The sequence below is a fragment of the Typopeltis vanoorti genome, chromosome 7, assembly GCF_054136105.1.
Source record: "Typopeltis vanoorti isolate ZY-2024b chromosome 7, IOZ_Tvanoo_1.0, whole genome shotgun sequence".
NCBI classification, from domain to species: Eukaryota; Metazoa; Arthropoda; class Arachnida; order Uropygi; family Thelyphonidae; genus Typopeltis; species Typopeltis vanoorti.
In genome coordinates, this window is record NC_143555.1 from 134,398,321 (window position 1) to 134,424,630 (window position 26,310).

At 34.3% G+C, this 26,310-nt stretch overlaps 1 protein-coding gene across 2 annotated transcripts in view; it reads right to left on the minus strand.

Annotated features, from left to right (window-relative positions):
* The window catches only part of stet (rhomboid serine protease stem cell tumor), a 349,608-nt gene that overhangs the window by 217,223 nt on the left and 106,075 nt on the right, over positions 1-26,310 (minus strand). Inside the window, exon 2 of one of the 2 annotated variants that reach the window (XM_090396144.1) lies at positions 7,055-7,153. The exons of the other annotated variant lie outside the window; for it this stretch is intronic. The gene's annotated coding sequence lies outside the window, so the exon portion shown is untranslated. The remainder of the gene's footprint in view (positions 1-7,054; positions 7,154-26,310) is intronic. 2 annotated transcript variants of the gene reach the window in all.

Here is a 26,310-nt window from a genome sequence, read left to right on the forward strand (position 1 = left end):
TAATTTTTTAAAAAATGCGATCACTAACTTAATATACAACAAAGTGATACGCTGGTGTATGTGAAGATTACATTAGCCCATCGGTGTCTTGTCCAATTTTTATGGATACAACACCACTGAAAACTTGCTCTACGATCATCATGCATATCAAAGATTTAGGCCTAGTGTGGCCTGTTCCGGGCTTAGAAGTCATCGTTGAATCTTTTAAGAGGACGTCCTGGGTTTTCTTTTTCCTAAAACGCAGACTACAGGCCTTCGGGCGTATGGCCTACTTGTCGCAAACGTGTTGCCAGTTTGTTGGGATATCCACGTACCTGTGCTTGAATGGAGCCGACTTGCAATCTAACCTGCTGTGGTGTGTCGATTGTGTGACGACAGATGTTGGATAACCAAACATACTGTATGTCTTCATGCTCTGTGGTTGAGCGAGGGCGACCTCTTAGTAAACATCTGGAACAAATTCCATCGGTTTGAAACGCTGCCCAGAGCCTGAATACAGTGTTATGTGCGATTCCAGACTCTCTGGCATATCAGTAATTCTGCGACCTTCTTCAAGCTTTCCAATAATTCTCCGCATGAAATCATCTGGATCAGGGGTCGGCAAAGTGGTCGATTTCCACCACCCGGGATCGATGTGGCTATCCAAGGGGTCAATAAGTCTAGAGGTTAATAAACACCTAAAATGATTACTTAAATATAAAGAGCCAATAGGCTTCATTTCGGCGATATAAACATTTCCCCACGTTTGCAACGAGTTGCCTGAGATTGTATTACGTACTAGGACTACTTGCATTAGCTCATGCTAGTGTCGCCGTTTATAGTTTACTATATTCGGCATGAAACTCTCTGATTCCACTCTTTGAGTTTCTTATTCGGTTTTAAAACAATGTGGGATTTGATATCCCCTTAATTGAAAAACCTAGAATGATTTTGAGTAACACTCAGTAAACATTCGACTATTCATCAAACACATCTTTCTCATTAACCATTCCAAGTAAATCAATAAAATGCAAATAATTTTATTTTGTTCTTTACACATTTCTTTAAGTATTTTCTTTAAATATTTCTTATCAAGAAGTAGAAAGAAAGCAAAAGGGTGAAGGAATTATTATTTTTAAATTGAGAAATTTATTATTCATAACATTTATTCATTTATTTAACATGTTTGGGATCGATGAGGGATCAGGGATTCCATGAAGGGGTCTAAAACGTTTGCCGACTCTTGATCTAGATGATGTCTTTGATACATTACAAGACATCCAAGTTTATAACTTTATTCCTTCACTAAAAGAGCTTTCTTCAAATGTAATTCGCTTCACTCAGCATTTTGTCTTTTATCCTGTTGAGTGCTACCACGTGATTCCTTTGCGCGCTATTCGAAAATTTGAATGTATCCACTTTCTGCTGGAAATCGTCAGTTATGCAAATTGACACAAGCTGATTCGTTTGAATTTGCGGTTGCAATTTCAGAAATAGTGTTCGTCCTTAGATTTTGGACACTTGTGTATAATGTTATTAAGCTGTCGATATGAAGCATCTCAAGCATGAATGAGAGGTTTAGAACCGAAGCGATCAAAACTCCTCAGAGAGTCTAGCGATTTAGAAAAAATTCATAATGTGCAAGTAAAAACTGTGTTTTTCATTCATTTAAACAAAATTAAATTTCATACATTTTAATACAAATGAACTTAATATTTTCATTTATCTATACAAATCATTCCCTGTAAATCATGGATCAGAAGAATAATTGCGCATGAATGATTGTAAAGCCAAATAATTTTAACCTAATTTTAAACTGAATTTTGTGTCTAATACACAAACAGAACCCATTATAAATCTCAGCTATATTAAACGTACGCAATTTTACATTGGGAAAATTATGTGGGAACCGGTCACCTAGAAGATAGCAGGTTTTTCATGCAGAAATTTTCTTTTTTCAATCAGCAAAACAAATAAACTGACTAGAAGAATGCAGCAAAAAGCATTTAGCCTCATAGCATTAGTTCTTGTAACTCCAACAACAACAAGAGTGTGTGTGAGATCTTCGAAGCTTATGCAGATTCTAAGGTCTATACTAGAACTCAAGCGAGTGACTCTTAGCCGAATAGTGTCCTGGTTGTACAATCCTTTATGTGTCTCTTTTCAAGAGCTTATCTGTCTTATTCACTAGACTGTTCACATCGGTTAATCTTTCCTACCCTCGACCACTCATCACTTCCAGATTCTCTCTTCTCCTCATTCTCCAATCTTTTTTTCATCAACTAACCCTATCTAAAGTCTCTAATCATTTCACCTTATTCTACCACGGATTTCATCTCCTTTCTGACCTGTTCCATGTTTCTCTCCAAGCAATGATCGGAATAGTCAGAAACAAATGGTGGACTGTTACTATAAACCTCTAATCTAAAATAAAAAGTTTCTGAATCTTCGGTATCAGTGCTATCAAGAATTAATGGAGAATAGACAGACAGCTGGTATATTCTTCTCATCAATCTGCTTAGTGGAATGGATACCAAAATCTCTGGATGTTGAAGTGCTGCGCTGTTTCTTTCGTCTTACGAACGAATGATTCCTTCAAAATCACCTCAGGAGGCATTTGCGATTCAGGTTGAATCGCAAATGACAAGAATCTTTATTCACAACCAAACAATACCAACTAAGTTCAATTTTTTCAATAACTAATATAGTATTAAAATTAACATATTGTTTTTACTTTAAATCCTATTTTACGGGATGAAAAACCCGAATTTACGGTAAAAAAAACCTTCTTTTCCCTTCGTATGAGCCTGACTATTTCACCTTCAGGTGAAAAGCCCTGATAAAAGTTCTTTATCAGGGCTTTTCAAATGAATGAAGATGAGTTCAGAGATTTCAAATTCAAATAGGTTATGAGCTATGCAGAAATGTTTCATCGAAAATATCCTCGAATACAGATTACGCCCACCCCTACACCCTTGTGACATGAAAAGGGCAAAAACAAATATCTTGCAATAATTTCAAACGGAAAGAAAGTTCTAATAGAAAATGCTAAACTAGTTAAGAAGTATACAAACATCAAACATAAAAAAAAAAAATTTAAAAAAAAAGAACTCTGCCGGCGATTCAACCAGAAAATGCGTAATTAGTTGCAGGGCTTGTTTGATAATATACGACAAACACAAGTGTTTCCTACAATGCAGTTATTAAAAAAAAAAAAAAAAAAAAATCACAAAACTGCTGCGAGAAATAGACTATAATAAAGTTTACTGAACTCATTATTTTAAAAACGTCCGCGTGATTTTTATGGACCAAGCGAACTTTAAATTAAAAAAAAAAAAACTGCTCTCTTGTTAGATATTGGATTATTACGTGTCTGTAGCCAGGGAGGAACCATTGGTTTTTCTACTTCCCTTTTACTTTACTGATTAGTTTTTAACTGCTGCAAAAATATTTAAAAAAATAATAATAATTTACTGATTTCATAAAAAAACTGAATAAAGGAATTTCGCTGAAGTAACACGTAATTCTAAAATTTATATACGAAAAATATATTTACATTCATATGACAGAAATTTATCTGAACTATAAACTCTCTCTTATATATTTCTGCATGGAAATAAAGTAGTGGCTAATAAGATTGTCATTAAATTATTTTTCCCGCTTCGCTAGTAATTGCAAATCATAAATTAATATGTAAATTTAATCTCATTGTATATTTATATTACTTATATTAGAGCACAAATCATCGATAATAAGTAAACATATTCGTTCGCTGTAGCTTTTAATTTACATGTTAAGTTCGTGCTGCACTCTGTCAGGCAGACGAAAACCGACAAACTGTATTTGTTTATCAACTTTGTAATAAACAAATACAGTTTGTTGGTTTTTGTTTATTTTCGTAAATTTTATTAAATGCAAATTATTACATTTTAAATATATTAATATTCGCAAATCAGTTGTAACTGTAGGAACAATAAATTATTATTTACTGTGAAATCAGAGGTACATATACAATATTAATATTCTAGTAATTCACTAAAATTTTCATTTTTATAAATAATGAAGAAAAGTGAAGAAGAAAAAAGCCAAGAGGTTTCGTATGCTGTTCTATTATCATGATAAAATTTCTAACAAAGGTACATTTGCTTCTTACACCACTGAAATTAGACGACAGCTGCATATGAATTCATTTCTGATAATCGTATCGATCACGCATACTTTTTGCCTCGTCTAAAGGGATGCTCATATAAAAAAGCGAAGATATTGGAATTTACACAGATCTCTTAATAACCGTTTAATATTTATTAAATTCTCTTCAGTTCAAAGATATCCGTTGAAATCCGATTAAATGAGAACTTATCAGAGGTCTTTTTCTCTTACTTTTTTTTTTTCAAATTCACAAAAAAAGTGGAACTTTTAATGGTAATGTAATGCATTAAAGAGGTTAAAAAATAGAAATCGCAGAAATTGGTACAACGACCATCAGTAAAAATGTCAAAAAAAAAAAAAAAAAATTGATCTTGGAATGTGTTATAAATGGACAAAAATTTTACTGTTACAGCATTGTCTAGTGTTATCATGATAATTTAAAGAATGTTTATTTTGCTTTCTTTTGGCAAAATATGCAAATACAAACTGCTGGCATTTTATTAAAATCAGGTGTATTTTTTCTCCTACCTTTTTTTTTTTCAAAAAATTAAACAATCGCGAATGCTCAGTTTATCAAGACTCAGTTTATTTATTTATTTTCTAAATGGGATTACAAGTCGTTTTTCAAATGTAGAGAGAATAACATGACTTTCCTCTCTATAATGCAAAAAAATTCAGTTTGGAAGAATCCCATAGATTTTTCTATTTACCTATAATTTCTCTCTAATATAACAAATTATTTGTGTGTGTTTGTTCGTCTGAGATGGATACGAAGCTATCATTCCATGACAACGATATGTTCTGGGTGAGTATACCAAGCAGTAGCGCCCGGTGAAAATTTTAAGTGGGGGTGCTGCATATACAAAATAAAAAAAAAATTAAAAAAATGATATTTTTCTTAATCAGTAACCAATTTATTAATAAATAAATTTACACATTAAAAATTGCTTTATTAAAAATATTTTACCCGCACCACGAACAAACAACAATAATAAAAGTTTCGTATCTCACAGAAATTACGCGCGCAAGCATACGATACACTGCCCAAATGAGCAGTGTCGGAATGACTTGTAACGTGCAATCACAGGCGCAAACGAATATTAGCGAGTCTGGCTGCATTTGGCCGAACGCGATAATTCTGACGCTGCGTTAGATCGCAGTGTATTTGTTTCGTGTAACGATAATTGAAAAAATATAATTCTTTTCATATTTTCAACAGTGACACTCGTCATAATTCAGCCTTGTATCTATAATAAATAAATAATTATATGTTATTTTAACAGAATAAAATAAGATTTTTATCAAAAATATTTCACCCTCACCACGAACACACATCAATAATAAAAGTTTCGTATCTCATAGAAATAATTTTTTTCCTTGGGGACGCTGCAGTGTCGCAATGCTTATGTACTGGCCGCCACTGATACCAAGTGGCGGAGTAGTCAAAGTATGTTTTCGTTTTCGGCAGCATCATATAACATCGGTATATTACTTCATTAAGAAAGAAATGGGCGATATTTTAGCATGCCAAAGGTCTAGAAAATATAAACAATTACAGGAGATTGGTGAACGTTCGTGAGTATTTTAAACAAATATTTTAAACATTTTTATTGTCATTTAAAAACAGGAATCAAGAATATGATATCGGAAATTATTATTACCTAGATCGCTTCATTAGCTTAACAAGTGTCGCTAATATCTCTCTCTTTCTCTATGGCGATCCCGAAAACAATGCGCTGATCAACTGTTTCAACTACACTTTTTTTCTGCTTCTACATTTCCGAATTTAATTTTTTTTTATTTTATTTTATTTTATTTTTTTATGTTGGGCTTATATACGAGAGGTTGTCTGGTTAACCTATACATATACAGTACGTTAGAAATATACATATACAGTATGTTAGTATTGTATATGTATTTCTGTTACAATTTGGGCATACTGAAGTTACTTGCAGGATGCAGTCTTTAGTCTGTATTAATTAAAATGCTGTATTACGTGACTTAATCCGAGGAATTTTTCTTCCCTTCTGATCACAAGAAATATCTTGGCTGCATATAACCACGATTGAATCAAATGAAGTTAAAATGCTGGTTTTTAAGCCTAACAATAAAAACTTAGTCAAAAATTATAATTAAAAAATATTTTGTCTTATGCTTTCTTCTTTTATTGGTGTTGTTTAATGATGCTACGTGCGTTTAATAAAAATCAGAAATGTAAAAAATAAGTTCACTTTTTTTATATTCCTCTTGCTGACTTTTGATGTGAAAAGTGGATTAACTTGGTTCAAACATTCAGCTAGTTTTAATAACTTCGTTTTTACTATAGTAGTTTTTCTACTGTTGCCATACAAAAATGTTGTCCTTTTATTGTTTAAACAAATTGTATAACGAAAAGTAACTGTAGGTATTTTATTAAATGCTGTAAAAATGGAACTTTGCATCTTTTGAACTGTAAAACGTATACGAAGATCGAGTTCTATATAAGCACAAAGACCAAAAGACGTCTTCTAAAACTCAATTTGTTAGCAATGCCATAAAAAATTAGGTTGGCATTCTTTTCGGAAATGTACAGAGTTCTCCAACTTTACGTGACATGTGACGTGAATCATTCGGGCTAGAGCAGCTGCTATCGCGTTCACCTAAAGGCGTTTCATTCTCTGAGGATTGGGCTACTAGTTTGCTTCTTTTTTTATTTTTATTTTTATAAATAACGTTTAGTGAGAATCCTTTTCGTTTCTACTTTTGTTAAATGTTATGCTAATAAAATCCAAACACGTACGTAAACTCAGCTTTTTGAATTGTTTTAGAGCATATATATATATATATATATATATATATATATATATATATATATATATATATATATATATATATATATATATATATATATATATATATATATATATATAAAGAAGACAGGGCTTACTATTATGAAATTCACGCATCTTCTTGAATCCGGTAACCCATCAGACATATATTGACCGGTTTCGTGCGTACTCTTTTCGTATGCAAATAAATTGCTTACCTAAAAAATAAATAAAAACAAACTTAATAATGTCCGAACAACCAATTCCTTTTAAAACAACAAGAACAACAACAACAAATAATAATAATAATAATAATAATATATATATATATATATATATATAGGGGGGGGGGGAATAACTACACACTAAATATGGTATGCAGCTTATTCAGCAGCAAGGAGGATATTCTGTATTCAACTGAACGTGATCATATTTATTAAAAAAACAACCAATAGCATTGTGAGAAATTTGAATGACGATAGATGGCGCTTTGCAAACCTCTTAACATCCCAATTAAGGATCAAATACATTAATTTATCTATTGTGTACAGTTTCCTTCTTTTTTTTTTTTTCAAGGAAACTATAAAGAACAGTAAGAATTACTGTAAAATATGGTTTTATTTCTTTTACCCATGACCTAACGTGTTTTTTTTTTTTGTTGTTGTTGTTGATTTATTATTATTTAATATCTCACTGATATGTAAAATATCGTTTTATTTCTTTTACCCATGACCTAACATGTTTTTTTTGTTATTGTTGATTTATTATTACTCAATATCTCATTGATATGTAAAATATCGTTTTATTTCTTTTACCCATGACCTAACATGTTTTTTTTGTTGTTGATTTATTATTACTTAATATCTCATTGATATAAAAATAAAAAAAAAAGAATAAAAAATACTTAAGGCAACGATGTCAGCGTGAAAATAATAATTTCCACATTGTTCTCATTTGACATTTATGACTTAAGGGGTGAAGCGAAAAGCTTTTAATATTCCCCGTTGTCTGTCACGGTCACAGTGAGGGAAAATATTATGAGCAGTTTGCTTGCCCAGAATGGGATGGAGATTATACATCACTGAAGGAAGTTAAAATGGCTTTTGGTCTTTTGTGTTTGAATGTATCCGTAGGCTCATAGGCTACAGCTTGCTGAACTAGATCATTGGGATGAGTGGACATCTTTAGGAAGAACTTTGCAGATAAAGTCTGCAGGAAGGAGAAGACATAAGGAATATTTGTATCTCAGTGAAATTGATGATTTCTGACGAACCATGGGGCGTTTAGGATCATTCTCAAGCATTTGTTCTGAACCCGTTGCAATTTGATAATATTTATAGTGGAGGTGTGACTCCAGGCAATAAAAGCATAACTAACTATAAGACGAATCGTCAGCTGGTATAAAAGCAGTTTGATTCTGATGTTTAGCTTGCTGCTTCTGTTTATTAGGGGGTAGATCCGAGCGATGGCTTTAGATGCCTTTGTACATATAGCCTTGATGTGTTGGTTAAAAGGTAATTTTTTGTCAAGGACGACACCTAAGTAATTTGTTTCCGTCAGCCAGGGAATTTTGGTGTTGAATAATAAGATGACTCCTACAGGAGATATCGATCTTTTTGTGAAAAGAATAGCTGAACTTTTTAGGGGATTTACTTGCAGTCTTCATTTGGAGAACCATCTTTCTAATTTTAGAAGGTTTTCTTGAAGTTTTCTAGTAACGAAATGTGGTCGAAGAGATCTGACTAATAATGCTGTGTCATCTGCATACAGGGCCATGATGGATGTCATTGGGTTGTGCGGGATATCAGACATGTATATAGCAATGGAGCCAGTAGTGATCCCTGTGGCACTCCAGCGAAGATGGGTCGCTGAGATGAGGTAGTGCCGTTATTCTTGACTTGCATGGTCCTGTTTTGCAGATATGAACTAACTAAATGTGTCAATTTCATTGAGATACCAGCTGAGATAAATTTATGTAGCAATCCAAAGTGCCATATTTTGTCAAATGCTTTGGATAGGTCAAGGAAAACAGCTCCCGTGTATTGACGCCAGTTGTAGCTGGTAGTAATGTAGTCCACAATTCTGTGGATTTGATGAGTCGTATTGTGGTATTGCCGAAAGCCGAACTGCTCTTTAGGAAGGATGTCTAGTTCATTTATTGAGGCTTGAAGACGTGCGAGGATGACCTTCTCCGCAATCTTGCCTACGTTGGAGATGAGACTGATTGGACGATAATTTTGAGGCAGGTGAGGATCCTTGCCTGGCTTATGTATAGGAATTACATCAGCCAGTTTCCAGGTGGAAGGAAAATAGTGAAGACTTAGGATTGCATTTATAATTGTGGTCAGGTGAACTACTGCTTTTCAGGGCAGAAGTTTGATCACCCGATTAGTAATGCTGTCTGGCCAAGGAGCTTTTTTGTTCTTTATTTTTTTAATAATGTCATATATCACAGCAGGTGATGCTGATGCAATATGGTCAGTGCTGGTATCAGGAAGTTTGAGTGAGCGTCTGACCTTGCTGTGAATCTTATATATGTGGTCAAAGTCAAGGTTTTCATGCGAAAACTTTGACTCAACCTATTGGTTGGGTGGCTGTCCCCACATTTCAAACATCTATATTCCGCTCTACATAGATTCTGAGCATGGCCAAACTTCTGGCACCTGTGGCACTGCCCAGAAGATGATCTTTTCTGGAGTGGTTCTGATGTGATGATGAGACCACAGACTGTTTTTAAGTTGTAGATATTTTTGTAAATTTTATGAATCTCTACTAGGACTAATGGCATGGGAGTCTTGTCTGCTTTGTACATTCTGCTGACCTTGACTGGAGGCAGATCCTGAGAATTAAGGTCAACAGCTATTTCTGCAGTGTCAATGTCTTCACAGACACCACGAAGGACCACTTTTAAGTTTTTTTCCGAGCTGAGCGCAAAGGTATGATACTGGATCCCTCTATCGTCCAGTTCTTTGGTCAACCTTCTATAGTCTGTCACTGTTGCTGGTTGTATCTTTATGCCTTCATCCATGTTTTTGGCCTTAATGAAGCCAATGTGCAGATTGGACATTATGGAACTTAAAGCTGCCCATTTCTGCTTTTCTCTAAGGATGATCGGAGGCACCTTTTCTTTGGGAGATATAGCGGCGTCCGAACCCTGAGCATCCTGTTCCATTTCGTTGTCTTTGTGCGGTTCTTCTGTTGTTCTTCGCTTTTTGCGTGCGCGCACTTCTACAAAGTCTGAAGGAATAGAAGGCACCGATTCTAACTGATCTTCTGCGACACTTTCAGGGGGAAACGTCGTAAAGTTTCACTTTTCCCGGCCAATTGATGTTAAGTAGTTCACCAAGTCTTATAATTTCTCTATATACCTCCTCGAATATTGTCTCATTTAGCTGTTTATCCATGACTATCAATGTGAAGTATCTAAAGTTGGAAAGAGAAAAAGAAAAAAAAAACACGCTTACCGTGCAGTTGACGACTTACCGGCACTTATGCAGGACTCTGAATTTTTTTGGGTAGGATCACTGATATATAATGGCGTGGTGTTCAGGACACATTTACAACAAATATCACTTGCCGGTCACTCCACACAATCATAATTCATCAGACTACCGTACAGATATCAAATTTCACAAAACGAAGAACGCTTACCTATTGTAAGAATGTCCCAACTTAAGTTGGGACATTCTTACAATATACAGAATAGAGATGGTGCAATATTTCCTTCTAAGAAATTCCTTTTTTTTCTTTTTTTTACATGTCTACTGACCACACATAATACATGTGACTCATGGTTTTAGCACGTGAAGTACTAACCAATCAAAATCTCTGCATTTCTAACGTGAAAAAATTCAAAAAGGTTTCTCGGCATGGCATCAGATAAATCTCACTTCAAAACTAACTTTAAAACTACGCTGATGACACAGCGTTATTGGCCAGATCTTTAAAGCCTCACCTAGCCATCAAGAAACTGCAAGAAAACCTACTGCAAATTGAACAATATTTCGCCAAATGGCGACTCCAAGTGAATCCCCTGAAGAGCGTAGCCGTCCTATTTTAAAGAAGATTACTGCTTCCTAAAGAAGATATTCTCCTTTTCAACACTAAAATTCCGTGGAAAACAGAGATCAAATAGCTTGGTGTAATATTAGACAGAAAACTGACCTTCAGTTCACATATCAGCAATGTCTGTGCCAACACATCAAAAGTCATAGCCCAGCTCTACCCGCTAATAAACAGAAACAGTAAGCTGAGCACCAGAATCAAACTTCTCATATACAAACTGATGGTTCGTCCAATACTCATCTATGCTTCACCGGCCTGGAGTCATACTTCAAACGAATATTTTCAAATTACAACGCATCCAGAACAAATGTCTCAGAATGATCCTGGGCGCCCCATGGTTCATCCGAACTGTCCAACTGCACCGAGACACGGAGGTCCCCTATATTTATACTTTCGTGCAGACTATAGCAACCAAATTCTTCTCAAAAGCAACTGTGCACCCTAACAGACTGATCCAACTGGCTGTTGATTATGATGCAATGGACTATTCTAAGCACAAAAGACCTAAAGCCATCCTCAACCCCAACACTGAGGATTAATCTCCTAGCCCACTCAGGGCGAGCAATTAGCTCATAACTTTCTCAACTCACAGCTTCTCTCAAGATAGCCGGGAATATGAAAAGCTTTTACTTCACCCGTTATGTCAGTAATGTTAATAGTTAATATAATAACTTTAAAACTTCCTAATAATATTGCATTTATTACAACCACACAGTGCAATACTAGACATAATCAATCACGAAAATAAATTACACAAAGCAACTCAGAAATGTTTTCACATCAATATTTGATGTTAATACCATAACACTTTCACCAGCGTTTTTGTTCCGTATGCTACAGAAATAAGGTTAGATTTTTATGTAATTGTGTTTGTCTGATAGTCTAGGAGAAAAAAAAAATGAAATAAAAACACCCATTAGTTCTATTGGTGAAACGTCAGTATAGATATATAAATTATGTAAGTGATTTTCCGCAGTGTTCTATAAATTAATTTTCAGAATAATTACAAATGTGTATGGTTGCGCTATCCGAAGGAATTTTTGGAACATAATGACACGTGACCATTTAATTCGTTTCTACTAAATGAGAATTCAAACATAATGGAACCATGAATTATTAAATCCCAAATAATCATACCTACAATTTAATTACTCGAGACAGAGTAATTGACGACTGAGTCCCACTTAACACAACACAGTTTAGTTTTCCTCGTCAGATTGCAGCAGAGCATGACGATAAGATAAATCTCAGGGCCAGTGGATGTCTGTCTGGATTAGCGGAAATTCTAAACTTTTAGAATAAGCGTGAGTTTTGAATCGCCCTATTGATTCAGCTTCAATTTAAGTTAAGAATGATTTGCCACTCGTAATTAATGACTATTGATTATTTAGACTCGGCTCCTCCCTCCACTTATTAGTAAAAAACATAAAAGAATAAAAACAATTAATATTAAAAAAAAAGCTAAATCCACAGCATCCTTCCAAAGAATAATAATATAAAATAAACCCCTTTATATCTATAAAAAAGATAAAGGGATTTTATTTATTTATTTTTCTCTGATATTTTAACAATATTGTATTTTAATAGGTCTAATCTTTTAATTCTATTAGTCAACCAAATCTTTTTTTATAGCCTATAAGAGCAGTCTTAAGATTTTTCGCAAACTTCTCGTTACATTGCCTTTTCCCTATGTCTTACATTAAAACTGTGTGCGTATGTTGATTTCGACTCTTGCATTCCATACAGATTTAAGCGAATGAATCTTACATTCCATAGAGATTACACGCATGGTTTTAAAACAGCAACTACAAATCAGGCATTTAACCATTTAAATTGTAGCTGCGGACGAGTGACATTTAAAGAAGAATACGAGGGAAATTAAAAATGAATAGTTTAACAGAAACATTTTTGTCGATTCTTTTTTACAATTAGTGTGATCTGCAAACTTTTTTTAATAATAACACGCCTGTTCGAATTCTTTATTTTTATTTTAAGCTGTTCGCATTCTTTCCAAATAACAAACAATAATGCGATGCGGTCGCCCTCTATATTTCGATTTGTCTCCATGGTCGAAATAATAACATATATCTTATATAATTGTGTATTTCCTAATAAATTAGTTAATTATAAATTACCCGTAAGCTTTTGTGTCAGTCAATCTCCGTATTATTTTACTGGATTATTTACTAGAGTGTGTATGTGTACAGTATAATTAGAGATGGAAAATAAAATAAAATTTTCTTTTTCCTTTCTAATTGTTCAATTAAAAAACAAAAAAACCAACCGATTTTATGTTTCAGTCATTGCGCTGCGGCTGCCCTCTATATTTCGATTTGTCTCCATGGTCGAAACAATAACATACAGTATATATTTTACATAACTATGTATTTCATAATAAATTATTTAATTATAAATTAGCCGAAAGCTTTTGTGTTTGTAAATCTCCGTATTATTTCACTGGATTATTTACTAGAGTGTGTATGTGTACAATATAATTAGAGATGGAAAATAAAATAATATTTTTCTTTTTCCTTTCTAAATTGTTCAATTAAAAAAAAAAACTAAGCGATTTTATGTTTCAGTCATCGCGTTGCGGCTGCCCTCTATATTTAGATTTGTCTCTATGGACGAAATAACAATTTAATAACTGTCAAGCGTAGTAGTAGTGTGAACTAATCTTTACCATTAATCATATGCATTTCTTCAGAATAATATCACATTCAAAATAACTTTTTTTTTTTTCACAAGCTTAATAAAATAGGAAGTTTTCAAACTCAATTTTCTATTCGACAATTATTATAAAACTTATTTCTCTTGGGATGGAGGGTGGGAGAAGCGTCCATTAATCTATTTTAAAAGTATGATAGCAGAGATATGTAATCTTTCCCATTACTTTCGATTTACACCATATACATGGCAGTAACTCGGCGGATATATATTTCTTCTTCGTGAACAGTTTGTCAAACTGAAAACACTTGCACAAATGGCCGCTAGGATTGCCACTCAATAAATCATTCTTCACATAAAGGTAATGAAGGAAAGGGAAAGGGGGGGGCACACGAAGTAATGCTTATATGGATGTTGCAGGACAAACTTCACGTTCGTAAAGAAGAATAAAGTTGAATTGTAGTTTGAGAAGTGAGGACATGTTATTACTTACAGAAATAGGAAGTAAGGAAAAGTGCAATGACCTTTTTTTTTTTTTCTTAGGTTACTACGATGATGCAAACATGAATACTCGTCATTGTAACGGGATTTTGCTACTATCATTTGTCCATCCATAATATATCGGAGGAGGGACCGTAATGAGGTAGGCAGACCAATTTTTTCTATAATACATATTATAAAAAGATTTTGATCATATAATTGATAATTTACAAAATGGGGTTTTAAGCTTTCGTTGGTGGTGATAACAAGGCCTGAATGGTACATCAAATTAGATACCACCGAGAGCAGTTCACCCAGAAGACAATAATTCTTAAAACTTTGTGAAGTGCAAAGAGGATAAGCCTGCTTTCCCTAAGTACAGTGGCCAACGAACATTGCTTAGCTTCATAGGATATGAAAGTTTCCCAGCAAATTAGTGAAGAAAACAGTAAACATGTAAAATAAATAATATCATGCTAATATACTTTTAAACGATACGCTGTTTTCGTTGCTTGGAAGAGACCACTTTGTGTCCTAACATTTCATTCTTCAGAAGGCCTGAAGTGACTTAAAAAGTAGCAATCATGTTTAGTCTTTTGCAGCACGGGAACTGGATTAGCTAACTCTAAGCCCCCCCCCCCCCCTCAAGAGTACTAATGCACTTCTGGGACAAAGCACATAATTTGAAGGCGAACTTTTATTTATTTATTTTTATTTCATTTTTTGCCTCAGAACAGGATATAATTCTAACGATGGGTACTACCTGTAAGACAAATGATAAGGAAATAAAATAACGATTAAATTTCAAAAAGCACTTTGTGTTCAACATATCATTATTCAGAACTTATCACCATTCTTCAAGGATTTTGGAGGAAGTTCCAATAAAATCCGAATGAAAATTAATTTCAAGAGTACTATGGAAAATTTCTAGATATTGGTTGCATCAGCATTGACGCTCCTTTCTGGTTCTCTCAAATCAGCACACTGAGTTCAGCAGCAACCATGTATCGCAATTAACAATGGCATAAAAATTCTAACTAATAATAATAATAATAATAATAATAATTATTATTATTATTATTATTATTATTATTATTAATACTGCATTCAATGCAGTCCCACCACTACAAATTCTTACGAGCCAAACAAACTACTCCACTACCCAACTCACCATCGCCTCTCCTCCAACTACACAACGACACTATTACCATCAACACATAACGCCATTTAAGGCCCACCACTACCCTCACAGCCAACGACAGTACTTTTGGTTTGTAAACTGCGTGTGTTCTCACTGCCGATTTGCTTATAACCGGAATGAAAGACTCGAGTTTCCGGGGGAAAAATCCTGCTACCTCCGTATGAGATCGGTAACTCACCTTCAATTGAAAACATTCCATGTTTGGTGTCCAGACCAGAGTTACAGATTTATGTAAAAATATACCAAAATATATATAAAATTAATATTAAAAAAATAATAATAAATCTTAGCCAATCACAGCACTGATGTACTATAAATTCATAACCTTTTGCTAGCGGAAGTTACATAAAAATGAAATGTTTGATTTACAGGAATAATTTTATTTCATGTTTTTTATGCACATATCATTACTTAATAACATTCAATTAATTAATTATAAATTAAAAACTAATTTTCAACGACTTTTAATTCGATTTTGTAAAAATCAATAAACAGCCGACATCCCCAAAATTCAGGAACCCAGATGTCTTTATTCATTTCACATTTGACACTTCTCTGTTTGGTCAGCCTTAACTATTGCGAAACATTATGCCGAATTTTGTGTAATGGTCACGCTAAATTTGTTATCCTTTAAAGGAGATATTGTAGGTAAGGGGATGCTGTAAATGTTTGTCAAAAAGAAAACAATTTGCGTGCTACAAGCGCATTTTATTTTCTGGGAATTAAGGTCTATACGAAATGGTTTAGCAAATAATTAGCTGCTGTGCTACTTTATTATAACAGCAAATGAATGTTAAACGTGTTGAAAACATGTGAGTTCGAATCTCCTCGGATGCAAACTTTTATGGAGATTTTTTAGCTGAAGGTGAAGTAGATGGTCTTATACGGCGGTGGTACAGTTGTCCACTAGAAAAAAAAAACTAAACTTAGGAGATCACCTGTAATTAACAGACATAATACACTGGTCCAAAATCCAACGTTGGTCCAAATACTCTTGCTTTTTTTTTTTGTTATTTTGCCTACTTTTCTAAAACTTTTCCGATTTTAACAAGAATCAGAATGGTTCGTCAATTGAGTTTGGTATAACATCATACATCTCCTAGTAGATGTGTTGTAAATTATGGGAAAATACTAAGGACAGTGATTGGAACTTAATCCACCTTTACTACGAGTTGCCCTATCATGAACCACTTGGCTTACGCTTGTATATCTGCCGGAACTTTTATATAGCCGCTATATATTCGGCATGAAACTCTTGAAGTTTCTATATTCGGCATGAAACTCTTGTAGTTTCCATATTCGGCTAAGAAATAATGTTGGATTCAATATCCACTTAATTTTGAATATTTGATTATATTTAATAATGGTGAAAGAGAATGAGATAAAACACTGTGGAGAGAAAGACCTGTTAACGTTCAAAAAGATCGCCATTGCAGTGTGGCGCTACTGTCGCCTCACAGCTGATTCCAGTTGCAAGGCGAGCGTGGTCCAAAACAAGTATTCGTGAACTTATTCGTTTTTTGCAAACAAACGAGGCTTCACCAAGTGATATTCACTGTGAACTGGTTACTGTGTATGGCGAAAAGGTGATGCCAAAGAAGCGTGTGTGGTTTTGGTGAAATGAATTCAAAGTGGGTCGTGGTGACATTGAATATCGACATCGGGCAGGCAGGCCTTCATCGAGCAAGACAGAAGACAACATTTCGCGCATTAAGGGCATCGTTCATTTCGCGCATTGTACAATTTCACGCAGTTTCACTCGCTGGTCTTCAAGACCAGCGAGTGAAACTGCGTGAAATTGTACAAGTGATGAGATTGAAAGTCCACTGTTTATGAAATTGTACGCGATATCCTTGGCTTTCGAGAGGTGTTCTCCCACTGGATGTCCCGACATTTGTGAAAGGAGCACAAGGCAACACGCATGGGGATGTGTCTGTTGCGATACAGCGACAAAGGCGAAGATTTTCTTGCTCGCCTAGTCACAGGAGACGAAACGTGGATTCATCACTTTACCCCAGAGAGCAAACAAGACTCCATGACCTGGAAACAACCACAATCATCTGTGCACAAAAATTCATGACTGTTCCCACTATCCGAAAAGTCATGGCCATAATGTTCTGGGATGATCAAGGCGTTCTGTTGGTGGACTTATTCACGAAGGGAGAGTAATCAATGCAGAGGTTTAGTGTGCAACGTTGGACAAACTGAAAGCCAATAGTCGACGCAAACGATCAGGACTCCTGACAAGAGGCGTGATTTGTTCGGTCCATTCGGACCATTTGTTCGGTCCTCTCAAAAAGCATCTTTCCAGAAGGCATTTCACAACGGATGCGGAAGTTCATCAGGCGGTGCAATGTTGGTTACGGGGTGTGGACACGGACTTCTTCAATACTGATATTGATAAACTAATCTATCAATTGGGACAAGTGCATCAATAACTTTAGAGAACTTCGTGGAGTAGTAGTAAATGTTCACTTATTTCTTGGTGTATAATTTCAACTTCCTATTAATAAACATCCTCGAGAAAAGAAAAAAAAAAGTGTTACCTTGCTTTTCGGAAAACCGCTCGTAATAATATGAGAAGACAAGAAAAGAAAAGTAAAAAAAAATAGTAGGGTTGCATTATGTAATTATTAAGTAGGGTTGGAAAAAATTATCATTATAATTTAATTTAATTATATACGAAAACTTTTTTTTTCAAAATGGTTTTTGAAAGAAAAAAAATTTTTATTTTCTTTCAAATGGTATGAAATTATTATTATTATTATTATTATTACTGACGTCATGGCGTTTATAAAGGCAAAATAGCCAAATACTTCCAGTTAAATAAATGGCTATACATATTTATTTGTAAAATTGATATTCTATTTTGTTCTGATATGTTCTACAATGTGTAACATTTTATAAAAATTCCCTTTCATTTTAATTTCAAATGTAGCATTTGCATTATTATTTTAAGCGATAAACAAAACAAGTGATTATGCAACCAAGTAAGTGTACAGTTTGCAGTTCTTATGTCTTCTAAAATTAAAGTCATTAGGCTTTATTTAGACTTCCAGTAATATGAAATTAAACAGCAAGAAATCTAATAATAAAGATTTCATAATTTTAATTTTAAATGTCTAAAATGGACGAATTATGCAAATGTCGTTGTTACCATAGTAGATGTCGCTATAAATATGATAATACGAAGTTGTTGTTTTTTTACCCTTTTTGCTGGACTAAACAGCTCATTGCATTGTTTAAAAATTGAATGAAATAACAGACTTATTCAGTGGCTTGCCTTTAACCAAATATTAAGTTTTTAATTTCGTGTCAAGAAAGCGCAACTTTAAAAAAAAATAAAAGAAAAATAATAATAAAGAAGACTAGAAAGAAAACTTTTATTTTGTGCAAACTACGCTCTTTTATTTAAATAAGCCGCACAAACAATGGTGACTTGGAGAGTATTACAAGAAGTCAAGAACCTAAACATAATTAACAGAAGACACCTAGGGAGAGATTGGTTTAGGGATTTGGGCTGATACGAACGTTTAAATTAGCTAAGTTAATATTTCTTTCCCCTTGGAGACGTCAACAAAGTCAAATACGTTTGACGGGTTTCTCAGTAAACATAAGCATGCGCCAGAGAACAAAAGAAACATTTTGATTCTAAATTCGTCCTGACATTTCTTTTTCTTTCTTTTTTTCTCTTTTCTTTTTTCTTTCTTTTTTTTTTTTCCTACATGCCTTAAGAGAATAATGGAAAATTTTAAAATAGTTCTCTAATAATTACTCGGTTTTAATGTTTTCTAATGTTAATAAAAGGCTATTTCCGTTTTCAAACTTTTCAAATTTGGGCTGTGTTTAATATTTATTTATTTCTGCAAGTTGCTTTAGATTTAGCATTTGGTATTTGGCTCGTTTTCAAAAAGCCATTTGTCTATGTCAGTTTCACTGATCACTTAGCAACCACGCCATTTCCTTGTGTATCGGCTTAAAATGAACGATTTGTCTGCGCTTTCAGAGGTCACTAAACAACCACCTTGTTTATCGTAATGCAGAATTTGTTATTCCAAAGTCAAAAATGTGCGACATGAATATGAACTAATTGTCACAGTATAGGTTTTTTTTTTCTTTTTTTCGTATCGACTGCTTACAAAAGTCACTAATGAACCGTAGTATTGAAACATGAATAGAATTCTTGAATAAGAGATTAATTATTTTCTAACAATACTGGATACATACGCTATGCAACAAAAGTTATATTGTCACAGTTAGGATTATTTGCAACTGCTTTTTTTTTTTATTATTGTAGTGTACAAAAGTGCTAAATGGCAAGACAGAGAGAAACAGGAAGGAAAAAGACATTTAGGAAATATTCAAACTATCCTACCAGATGTTACCAAAGAGAACAAACTTAATGTTTTAGATTTTTTTCCCTTTCTTTTAAGGATGCTACAGGAGGAGAAAGGGATAGAGTTTGGGAGAGCAAAGCAACTGAGCTACAGCATAAAATCGTCTACAGTGACACGATCCCGTTGGTCATTAGGATGTCGTCAGCCGTCACACCCTGTCGTTTATAGAGCTGATGCAGCCGAAAGGCCATTCTCTCGACTCCCTTCTTGCAAATTTACAGCACAAAAAAAAAAAAAAAAAAGCTCGCTTCTTTGAAAAAAAAAATGCAAACATTACTTTTTTTTCCTTGAAAGTAGATTTGCTATCAATTTCAGATTAATATTTCCTGAAATATCACGTATGGAGAGAATAAAATAATCAATTTAATCTAATGTGTTGGTTTGGTAATGTTATAGTGAGAACATATTACATTATTGTATACGAGGGTAATATGGAAGTCCTAAGAAGAACATTATCAGTTGGTACAAAGGAAATAGCTGCTATAAGAGGAAAAAATGGTGAACTGATAAAAAATAGACATGCGATAATCAAAATAATTCAGGAATTTTATACTGAACTCTATGAAGACAAAGACCGGGACATCCAAGAATCATCTATGGATAACTCGAGTGAGGAAGAACATGATGCCCCTGAGATCTTACAAGGTGAAGTGGACATGGCACTGCGAGAAATGAAGAATGGAAAGGCCCCAGGAGAAGATGGAATTATGGTAGACTTCTTAAAACGGGGAGGAAGCCTTGTCATCAAACAGCTGAGTAAACTCTTCAATAAATGCCTAAAACAGAGAAAAATTCCGAAAAATTGGAACAATTCACTTCTAATATTAATTTTTAGAAAGGGCAATAAGGAAGAAATTAAAAACTACAGACCTATAAGCCTACTCCCCACCATATATAAACTTTTCACAAAAATTATAAATAATAGAATAAAATCTAAACTAGATGGAATGCAATCCTGTGAACAAGCTGGATTTAGGAAGAATTACAATACTTTGGACCATATTCACACATTAAGAAAGCTCATTGAAAAATCAATTGAATACAATAAAACCTTATGTCTGGGCTATATAGACTATGAAAAAGCATTTGATTCAGTTAAAACATCTGCAACACTAAAAGCACTTGAAACCCAGGGAACTGCGAAACCATATATTGAAACACTAAAACATATTTACAATAATGCAACTTCTGTAATTAAATTATATAAAACCAGTGAAAACTTCCCAATACAAAAAGGAATCCGACAAGGCGACACCATATCTCCCAAATTATTTACAGCTGCACTAGAGGAAGTCTTTAGAAGCCTTGATTGGGAAACAAAAGAAATAAACATATATGAAGAAAGGCTGCATCATCTGAAATTTGCAGATGATGTTGTCCTGATAGCAGATAATCTTGAAGATCTGGAAGAAAGGCTAAATCAGCTAAATGAAGCTTTCAGAGAAATTGGATTAAAATAAATAGAGAAAAAACAAAAATAATGATGAATAAAGACATAAACCATAGAACTATCAAAGTTGAAAACCATGACATAGAACAAGTTACTTCATATGTAGATTTGGGCCAATTGTTATCCTTTGAGGAGTGCCAAAAAAAGAGATTGAAAGAAGAATTCACCTTGGATGGCTTATGGGAAAATGAGAGACATATTCGGAAGTAACATCCCTATGAGTCTAAAAAGGAAAGCTTTCGACCAGTGAATACTTCCTGTCCTACATATGGAGGAGAAACATGGACTTTAACAGAAGCCCTAAACAAAGAGCTGAGAACAACACAACATCGCATGGAAAGAAGTATGCTAAAAATAACATTAAGAGATAGGAAGACAAATACCTGGATAAGATCTCAAACAGATATCATGGATATTGTAAAATACATTAAATAGGCTAAGTGGAGATGGGCTGGCCATATTGCCAGATGCAGTGACGGGAGATGGACTAGAAAAATAACAGAGTGGAGACCAATGGATGGAGAAGACAAAGAGGAAGACCGAGAAGAAGGTGGAGGGATGAACTGGAACAAATTGCAGGAGTGAGATGGATGGGAGAGGCAGAAAACCGAGTGATCTGGAAAATCATGGGGGAAACCTTCGTCCAGCAGTGGACAGAGCCAGAAGGTTGAAGAAAAAGAAGAAGAAGATACCAGGGTCGGATTTACACTACACAATTATTTAAGTGATTTTTTCTTATTTACAAAAATAATACAAATACATAAGACATATTTAATAAAAAAAAATATTTTAAGTCTTATTAAACATTTAAATTATATCCCATTTAAAATAAAACTTAGAAACTTTACGCATAGGTAACTTTCCTACATAAACACAGAATCGCCGTACTACATGCATAATTAGCCCCCCTTTACAAGCAATCTGTGTATTTAAGGACATGTATAATTGTTCCTCTGTGGTGTTTGTGAGACGATACTCGAGTTCCCTGGAGAGAGAGAGAGAGAGAGAGAGAGAGAGAGAGAGAGAGAGAGAGAGAGAGAGAGAGAGCATATTATATGCAATTATATTCTACTACTTTGAATATTCTAGTGTTCTGAGATAATATAGAAAAAAATATATCTTAGACAGGTATGTGTAAAAGTAGCTAAATAAAAGTAACGAGAAGACCGGTAAAGATATAGAAAATAAATATCAAAATGCCGGCAAAATGCTCAAAAGACTATTGAGAAAGCTCAGAAATGGAAGAAAGCGCAGTGTAAAAGTAATTAGAAGTAATAAATATGATATGGAAACTGAAGATATTCTATATGTTTGGAGCAATAATTTTGAAATTTTATTCAAAATGAAAGAATTTAAATGAAATTCTTAGAAGTGACAGAATTGTGATAGAAAATATTCAAGATTCAAGGGAAATAATACTGAACGTGCAAATTGCAGCGGAATTTCCCCACTGAGTATTCCAGGCAAGAAAGCTTGTGCAGGAAACTTGGGAAAGCTGGGTTCAGGTCAAATGGGGTTATAAGGGTCAAATTTTCGCTTTTAAGACAAATAGCTGAGAAATCATGGCGTAATTTGGAAAAGGCATGTGCCGAGAGAGAGCTTTTCAAAACACTACAATTATATGGGGTGAATGGAACATTATACAGTCTATATTTAAGTTGTAAGTCAGCAGTTAGAATTGAAGGAAATACAGGAAGATGGTTTGATGTAAAATCAGGTGTGCGACAAGGGTGCACACTACCTCCACTGTTATTCATCTTCTATATGGATCACATTATGAAAGAAAGTGAATTTAAAGTTGGAGATGTTAAGATCGCCTCTTTACATCATGCAGTTATAAATAACAACAAAATGGAACAAGCAAATCATAGCTATATATTTGGGAATCAATTGAATAAATGTAAATGGAATAAGAGAGAAATTTAAAAAAAAATTAACTTATGGATCTCAGAGTTGTGTTAAAAACAAATCAGTTGATCAAAGTCTAAAGACAATAGAGATGAGGGTGCTGAGAAAAATTAGGGGAGTGAACCAATGGCAGCATGTTAAAATGAAGATATTATGAAAGCATTTGGCAGTGTTGCTATTGAAGGATGTGCGAGCAGAGCTAATCTCACCTAATCTTTGGTCACTTAAATTCAATGAGAGGAAAGGATAGCAAAACAGGTGTTTGATACTAAGATGGCATGAAAAAAAAAATCAGAAGAAGATCAAAATCTAGGTGGATTGATGCAATTCCAATTGCTTTAGAAGATTGAATGTGATATACGATCTGACAGCATTGGAGTCCTAGTAGATAACAGTCTAATTTGGAGGAAAATTGGCTATTAGAAGTTGGTAATAATAATGTAAACTTTTTTAAGTATTACTATCATATTATCCTATATATCCTTTGAAAGTACATATCAGGAATTTGATTATGATGATTTTTGGCGAATTATGAAGACACCTTCGAACTACAGGAAAACCTCGCTTAACGCGAATTCTATATGCGCGATTGAGTGAAATAATACAATTTCCTGCTTTACGCCACTGATTAATCAGTTAACGCTATTTTCTTAAGTCATGCGAAATTTTAAGTTACGCGATGTTTTTTTTAACAATACCAATCTGCAGCGAGCAGAAAATCTGGAAATCATTAAGAGATGTGAAAATGGCGCTAGTAATACAATGATTGTGTGAGACCTGGGGTACAGCAAGTCTACAGTTTGGAATATATTAAATAAGAGCAAAGAATACAAACAACAAGGAAAAGTTGCTACTGCTTCTTTCAGTAAGCGGATCACCTGAAATAGAAGCCATTTAATGATCCAGATGGAGCGTCTTCTATCACTCTAGATTGAGGATTATAACCAAAAAAGAATACCTCTTAGTAGAGGGAATATTCAGACAAAAGCTCTCAATATTTTTACCTCACTGAAAGAGACCAAATTTCAAGAGGAACGTGAAAATGCTACTGCGAGTTTAGATTGGTTTGACCGTTTTAAAAATCGAGCTGGACTGCATAACGAAAGAATAACTGGGGAATCTGCTAGTGCTGATAAAGATCCTGCAGCCTTTAGAGGGGGGGGAATACTTCCCCTACTAAAACTTTCTATCTGGCTATGATATGTAGATGATGTGTTCTTTATTTGGCCTCATGGCCTAAGCACATTAGACTCCTTCCTCAGTCACCTCAATAGTCTACATCCAAGAATCCAGTTTGCGATGGAAAAGGAAAATAACAATAGTTTACCCTTCCTAGACACCTTAGTAACACGCCTTTATAATGGTAGCGTTTCTTTCTCTGTATATAGAAAACCTACTCATACAGGCAGATACATTTACAAACTCTCCCACCACCCCCTTCTCAGCAATATGGCATTATTAAAACTCTAACCAATAGAGCCCACAATCTTTGTTCCAGTGAAACTGCCCTTTCAATCGAACTCAAACACATCCACAACACCTTCCTTTCAATGGCTACAATGATTACAGAATTAAAAAAAATAATAATCAAGTTCTTCCCCATTCCCCAACCATCTCTTCAGAAGGACTTCAGAAATGCCATCACTATACCTTACATCAGTGACACATCAGAAAAAATAGCCAGATCGTTAAAGAAGTACAACCTCCATACAGCTTTTAAGCCCCACCGTAAACTAACTACCCTTATCTGTTCCGCCAAAGATCAGCTCCCTCTTCTCCCAATGCCAGGAGTATATAGAGTACCTTGTTCTTGTAAACGGGCTTACTTCGGCAGATCAGCAACCATCCGATTAGAAGAACACAAGTCATACATCTGCAATCACGATTGTGGTCAATCTGGCCTTGCAGACCATGTTTTTGGATATAACCCACAGGATCCCCTGAAAAAAAAAAACACCATGCTCCACCATAGTAAATTCAAAAAAGAAAGACTGTTCTTTGAATCTGCACTCAGGAATCAACTTAATTTAAACAAATACGGTTGCATAAAACTTCCCAAAATTTGGAAAACATTAATTATCAGAGATCCCTCTTTACATCCTAGGCCACCTGCAAACGCCCATAGAGGGCGCACCACCTAGATAGGACTTTAGTTTCACTCACTGTTGTATTGTATTTGTGTGTGTTGTTACAAAAAGTATTTTGTAATCTCTGAACATGTCTCTATGACTGAGACGAAATATTGGAAAGATTAAAATTTGCTTTAATCCTTTCTCAGTGCTGATAATATTCCATTAAACTTCCAACATGAATGAATAAATACCCTGCGAAATTATATTAGTGTGACGATGCTATCTTGACATGATATGGACTTGTTGGATTTTGTTAACTGGCAAATAAGGAACATCACACTCCGATGAGGTCGAGATAAGACAGAAGTTGTTATAGTTCTACAGCAAAGGCCCTTACAAATGTTACACACTGTTACAAATGTAGGTCTGAAAGAGAATGCCTGGGAAAATTATCTTCATCCACATTAAAAGATTAAAATTTCAGGCCTATAGTGAGTCTATGAATGCATCCGAATTTCTCTGCATCCCAATAGTTTTTGGAAGCAGTGTACGTACGTACGAGCCTTGAATACATTAACAGAAACATCAAGATAAAAACAAAATTGACGTTTGGAGGTACATGCCAAAATCCTACTTAGGTTTTAACACTGGAAAACGAGCTCTTGGATCATTGTTATCTGAACTTATTTTCCTCCTGTTTTCCATAGACTCCTTTCTTCGTCATTTCAACTGTCATCTCAACGATCATCATGAATTCATCTCTGAATTTATATTCGTCTCACTAGAATGCAATACTTTTCATCCTGTATTCATCAGAATGAACATAATAGCAGAATCCAATGAAACATGAAAGGAGATTTGAAAATTTATTCAGAAGTTTAAGATTCTTACTTAGATTATAAAAGATAAAAAAAAACACCTCTGTACGTTGGTAAATTCCCTTTGCGTAATAGGATCATCTAACAATATAAAGTTATGGTTAGCTGCATATTTTACAAAAGATAAAAAGACCAATGTATTTTTTAACTTCTACAAACATGAAGAAATTACATGGTTCTTTCTTCGCTTAATACACTTATTCTTTTGGTCTATCTTTTCCTAGCTTAGACCAAACTTTAATATACTCCACTTCTAT